Below are 6,000 nucleotides of genomic sequence, written 5' to 3' on the forward strand. Positions count from 1 at the left end.
GAGATTCAGCTCTGAGAAGAGAGAATTCTGGGTCTTTCTTTCTCTCTCTATGTACATCTTTCAATCTCTCCTACTGAAAAATAGGTAGGTGGCCTGTTCTAGTTTTGTACTCTTTCACATGCTGTGTTTTCTTTGGTATCTCTATCAGAAAAATGCTGGAGATTATTCTGATTCACCTCACTCCCTGTGACCCCGCATTGCTGTGGTGGAAGATGGCTTTGAGTAATAGTGGGATGGTTAGTTTTATGTGTCAACCTGACTAGGCTAAGGGATACGTAGATAGCTAGTATAATATTATTTCTGGTATGCCTGTGAGGGTGTTTCTGGAAGAGATTAGCATTTGAGTGATGAACTAAGTAAAACAGATGGTCCTTTCCAGAGTGGGTGGGCATGTTTAGAGGTCCAGATAGAACAAAAAGGCTAAGGAAGGACGAATTCTCTTTCTCTCTCTGCTTGAGCTGAGACATCCATCTTCTCCTGCCCTTGGACTCTGGGGCACCTGGTTCTCAGGGTTTTGGATTCAGATTGTGACTTTACACCATTAGCTTCCTGATTCTCAAGACTTCAGACTTGGAATGACACACCACTGGCTTTCCTGGTTCTCCACCTTGCAGATGGCTGATTGTGGCACTTCTCAGTCTCTGTCATTGTGAGAGCCAATTCCTATAATAAATATCTATATGTCTACATATATCCTATATATCCTATATATCTATCTATCTATATGTTATGTTTCTCTGGAGAACCCTAACACAAATAGTGTGCAAGAAAGTACATGGGGAGAGAACAACACTTGGATTAAAGTTGTCTTATTCTGGGTGGCTTAAACAACCATAGTCTGGGTGGTTTACACAACAGAAATTTGTTCCTCACAGTTCTGGAGGTAAGAAGTCCAAGATTAATGCACTAGCAGATTCGGTATCTGGTGAGGTCCCACCTCCTGGTTTGCAGCAGAGTTCTGCTTACTGTGACCTCACATAGAAAGGGAATGGAGGAGGGAAGGAATCTCCCTTATGTCTCTTTATATAAGGGCACTAATTCCATCATGGTGGCTCCACTCATGACTTAATTACTTCCCAAAGGCCTCACTTCCAAATACCAACACATTGAGAATTAGGATTTCAATGTATGAGTTTTGAAGGCATACAAACATTCATTCTACAACAAAGTAGACATCACGAAAACTATGCTTCAACAAACATCATTAATAATATTGAAAGACTTGGGGCGCCTAGGTGGCTCAGTCAGTTGAGTGTCTGACTTCAGCTCAGGTCATGATCTCATGGCCCATGAGTTCGAGCCCCACGTGGGGCTCTGTGCTGATAGCTTGGAGCCTGGAGCCTACTTTGGATTCTGTGTCTCCCTCTCTCTCTGCTCCTAACCCATTTGCATTCTGTCTCTGTCTGTCTCAAAAATAAATAAATATTTTTAAAAAATTAATAAAAGTAAAAGACTCGTAGAATGGGAGAAAATATTTGCAAACTGTAAGTCTGATAAGAGATTGGTATCTTTGGGGCTCCTGGGTTGCTCAGTCGATTAAGTATCCAACTTTGGCTCAGGTCATGATCTTGTGGTTCGTGAGTTCGAGTCCTGAATTGCGTGAACTGGAGCCCTGCTTTGGGCTCTGCGTTGACCAGAGCCTGCGTGGGATTCTCTCTCTCTCCCTCTGTCTCTGCCCCTCACTCACTTGTTCCCTCTCTCTCTCTCTCTCTCTCAAAAATAAATTAAAAAAAATAGAGATCCTTGTATATCTGATATATAAAGCACTTCTACAATTAAATAATAAAGAAACAAATAATCCAATTTTAAAATGGGCAAATAATTTGAAAAGATATTTCACCAAAGATTTGTACAAATGGCCAATAATCACATGAAAAGATGCCAACATCATTAACCATTAAAGAAATTTGAATTGAGACCGTAGTGATATATCATAACCATTAAAGATGGCTAGTATAAAAAACACAGATAAAGACAAGTCTTGGAAAGGATGTGGAGAAATCAGAACCCTCATGAAATGCTGGTGGGGATGAAAAACAGTGCAGCTGCCTGGAACATGGTCTAATAGGTCTTTAAATAGTTAAACCTATGTTATCATATGATCCAGCAATCACACTTCTGGATATATACCCAAGAAAAATGAAAATATGTATTCATGCAAAAAGTTGTATGCAGATGTTCATAGCAGCAATATTCATAATAACTCCAAAGTGGAAACAAACCCAACTCTATCAATGGATGAGTGGGTATGTGAAATCTGGATATCTGTACAGTGGGGTATTATTTGGCCATAAACATGATGCTGATACATGCTACAACTTGGATAAACCTTGAAAACATTATGCTAAGGGAGTGAAGCCTGTCACAAAAGACCACATTATTTTGTTTATATAAAAAGTCTAGAATAGGTAAATCTATGAGACAGAAACTTTATTCATGGTTGCCTAGTGCTGGTGGGGAAAGAGGAATTGGAGAATGATGTGTAAAGAAGGGTGGTGATTTTCTTTACACAGGGATTGAAAATGTTCTAAAATCTATAGTGGTGATGATGCCTGATGCACAACTCTGTGAATGTACTAAGAATTAGTGAGTTTTGCACTTTGAATGAACTGTATGCATGTGAATTTTATCTCAAAAGAACTATTTTTTTAAAAAAGTACCATGGCTGTCTGGAGGAAGAGCACTTATGTTTGAGCTGTGAGCTGAACCAGCCACTTTTTTCACGGAATATCATTTTTACCTGAGTGACTGACAGAGGCTATTGTTATTCAGACTTAGGTATTGGGCGGACATGTTTTTAAACTTAATTAAATGAGCCTGTAAAAACAAGGAAACTGAGAATATGTGTGTCCAATAATAAATTTGAGCTTTCAGGTGAGAATTAGAATTTTCTTTGAAGACTTGGAGACTTGTATCTGCCAGCTTGTATCTGTCATCTGCTGTAAACTGCTTCCTAAATAAACATGAGTTTTTGATATGCTAGAGTGAAATGTGCTAACACTGAAAGATCTGTGTAACTCAGTGAACCAATATGTTTAAATGAGCCACGTGTGATGCAAAATCATATATGGATAAAAGATCCATTCAAAGTGTAAGAGAAACCAATGGAGCTTAATATAATGGAGTTCAGAAAGTTCGATAATGTGGCATTTCAGATGTAACATTGCAACTAACATTTAAGATGTTACCACTTGCCAAGTTTTCTCATAGTATCAAAGAAGAATATACACTATAATCTGAAAAGGTTATTAAAGTACCCCTCCCTTTTCCAAACACATATCTGTGTGACCAGATTTTCTTGGTGTATTTCAACCAAAACAACATTGTTGCGGCACACTGAATGCAAACCCAGAGGTGAGAATCCGGCTGTCTTCTATTGTTATGGATGCATGTTTGTGTCTCCCTAAAATTCATATGTTGAAACCTCAGTCCCCAATTTGATGGTATATGGAGTCTTTAGGAAGTAATTAGCTTATGAAGGTGGAGCCCACACGATGGGATTAGTGCCCTTATAAGAACAGACAGGACAGTGTTCTCTCTCTCTGCCCCCTCTTCCTTCTTCCTTCCCTCCCTGCTAAGTGAGACATAGTAAGCAGGTCTTCAATCATCTGCAGACCAAGGTTAGGTCACAAGACACTGAATCTGCTGACTGCTGATGTAGCCTTGGACTCCCCAGCCTCCAGAACTGTGAAAAATACATTTCTATTGTTTAAGTCACCCAGTCTATGGTAGTTTTGTTAGAGCAGCAGAACAAAGACATCTATTAAGTAGATATAGATTTGCAAAAACATGAAATAATGCCACGCTTTCTGAAAATGTGTTTTTTTTCTTATGAAATACTATGTGTTATGTTAACATGTAATAGGTTTATTGCTACTTAAAAAATAATTTAAATAATTTGGAAATAAACACTTAAAAATTATCCATTTTAATTGTTAATACATTAAATTTTAATAGATACAATCCACACAAAAGCTCTTTGGGATCCTCAAATTTTTCAAGAGTGTAAAAGGACTCTGAGACTAAGGTATTGAGGAGACAAAATGCAGGCTATATCAAGGCATGTATTACACAGAAGGGGAGAGGTGCCCCCCCCCCCTTTTTTCAGCTCAGGCAGGAGCCTATATGGGGAAGAGAGGGTAGAGTTGCAGAATGGAGGTAGGTGTAGGGCCTACTCCCTGTCCCCACCTCAAGGTATAAACCTTGGATTGGGGGGAAGAGAAGTTTGGGCATTTGAAAGCAGAGTATCTTTGTGGCTGGTTTTCCATCAGAGAATCTGGGTAGAGAGGTCCAGCAGTCCTTCCCCAGTGTGAAGTGGTTGTGGGGGATTTACCCTACTTGATTCCCTGATGCTTATGAATGGCGTGAAGGGGACGAAGATGGTTCCTATGTCCTTCTGGGGTATGTGGGATGTGTCCAGAAGTGTGGGACTACGTTGCTTGCAGGTAGATAGCTCAACGCTGGAGGCTTATGGGGGTCATGGGAAAGTCACAGAGGTCAATGAGGGTCAGGGCAAAAGCCAGTCACAGTGGTGGAGGAGACCACCGATGTGGGCAGTGTTGACAGAATAGTCAGCACTCAGATCCTTCAGCTGAAAAAGGCTGAAAGAAGGATGCTCACAAGTGAGACCCAGGCAAGGTACTAGGATACCTCAGAGATCAACATGGGCGGAGATGCCCCTCCTTCGTTACCTAAGCTGACCCTCCACTCTGAGAGGCGGAAAACCCTCTGGGAGAACCATAAACTGAACTAAATTGGAAGAGAGGCTTTTGTTTTTGTTTTTAATATAGAAGTTACTGTGAATGGGCAATTTTTCCTGCTGTTGAGTGGAAATGAAGGCCTTTGAGGAAGTTAAGCTTATTTATAAAAGAATAAAAAAAAATTACATCTGAGTTGTGACGCATTTCTCTCTCCCACTAAACTTTCATTCCTGTGTTCTGTGTTATACTCACTGTTGTATCCCTAGAATTTAGGCTTATGTTTGGTCACTCAGTAAATAATTGTTAATTGAATGAAGAGTAAACTGATTTGGAGATCCTAGTTCTGTTTTATGTTTGACCTTCTTATATACTGTTTATGAACCAGCCAGGCCACACTGAGCCCAAAGCCCCATGGCAGTCAAGTCAGACTTCTGCTCAAAGAAGCCAGACTTCTGGTTTCCCAGGAGACTCCAAGTAAAAGTTCAAGTCCTTACAGTGGCTTTCCAACATCCCCCCCACACCAGCTCTCCTCTTTGATTTCTTGCACGTCTCCATCCACTCACCCCATTCCAGCTACACTGGCTTCTCTGCACCTAGAATATACAAGGCATGCTCTGCTTTGCCTATCTTTCCCACGATGCCCACCTGTCTAACCCCCTCACACCTTCCTTGTCTTTGTTCAAATGCCTCCTTCTCCTTGAAACCTTCCCTGACTGTCCTGTTTAAAATTGCAACCTACTTGATCCCACCTGTGAGCCTCTTTGCAGGTTTATTTATCCCCATAACCCCTGGCACTTTCTAATTCGTATTTATTTGCTTATTTATATTGCTTATGGTCTGTCTTCCCTTACTAAAATGCTCAACAAGGACAAGAATATGTATTTCAAAAATTCCTTTTACTGCAAGAATATTGTTTGGCATAAAATAGTGTCTCCATACAGATTTGTTTAATCTATTGAATTGAACTGAGCTCTGGTTCTTTCCTGGAACTTCATTCCTAGAAATCTCTCTGAATTTCCCCTTTTCTGGCACACAGTCCCATTCAGCTCCCTGAGTTATATTCTCTGTTCTCCTCTTCTAACCTTTGCCTTTCAAACCTTATTCCTGCAGCTATTCAAGGAGTTTATCTTGAAGTCTTATCTACCTTGTTCAAAACAACTTCATTTTTATTCTCTGTTGGATCATCTATTTCCTGGGAAAAGCCTTTATTTCCTTCATGTCACTGTCATTCTTTGCACCCGCCACCCCAGTCACACATCCAGGAGGTTGTTGGCAGTCTTGTCTTGTCTTGTCTGTCATG

This window comes from Leopardus geoffroyi, chromosome B1 (genome assembly GCF_018350155.1).
Source record: "Leopardus geoffroyi isolate Oge1 chromosome B1, O.geoffroyi_Oge1_pat1.0, whole genome shotgun sequence".
Classification (NCBI taxonomy): Eukaryota; Metazoa; Chordata; class Mammalia; order Carnivora; family Felidae; genus Leopardus; species Leopardus geoffroyi.